Source organism: Orycteropus afer, unplaced genomic scaffold (genome assembly GCF_000298275.1).
Source record: "Orycteropus afer afer isolate SDZICR_OR568_19922 unplaced genomic scaffold, OryAfe1.0 scaffold00030, whole genome shotgun sequence".
Taxonomy (NCBI): Eukaryota; Metazoa; Chordata; class Mammalia; order Tubulidentata; family Orycteropodidae; genus Orycteropus; species Orycteropus afer.
The window spans coordinates 13,710,171-13,710,892 of NW_006921617.1; positions in this window are offsets into that span (position 1 = coordinate 13,710,171).

Here is a 722-nt window from a genome sequence, read left to right on the forward strand (position 1 = left end):
TTTCTCTGTATATATATTACATTTCAATAAAATGCATTTAAAAAAAAAAGAGTAGAATGATAGTGGGAATAAATGCATAAAAGAACGGATGCCTATGAGCATTTACAATTAATAATTTGACCCAACATGAGTTCAGGATAAAACAAGATGGGTGTGACAGAGGAACCTCAAGAAACCAAGGATCCATTCTGCCACCTAAAAAACCATTTAAAGGCATTCCATAGTCTTTCAGGACTACCAAAAGTAGATATTCTTCTACGTCAGAAGTCAGACAAGTTTTTCTGTAAAGAATCAGATAGTAAATATTATAGGCTTTGATGTCACAATTACTCAACTCTGTCATTTTAGCGCAAAAGCAGCTACAGACAAGATGCAAGTGAGGGATCATGGCTGTGCTCCAATAATAATTCATTTACAAAAAAAACAGGTGGCAGACTTGATTTGCTTCAGAGGCCATAGTTTGCCAACCTCTGCCCTAAACCATTTTCTTTCTGGGTCCAGACTTGTCCTCTTTTATTGATTGTAAGAATTATTTACATACAAACAATTTTAGTCATTTGTCTATTAAATAGACTGCCAGTATTTTTTCTTCCAGTTTTTTTATTTTTTGTTTTGGATACTTGAGGAAAATGTAAAAGTTTAAATAAATGTATGTGTCTGTATTCAAATCTATCAATCTTTTTCCTCGTTTCTGGCTTTATAATCATGGTTAGAATGACCTT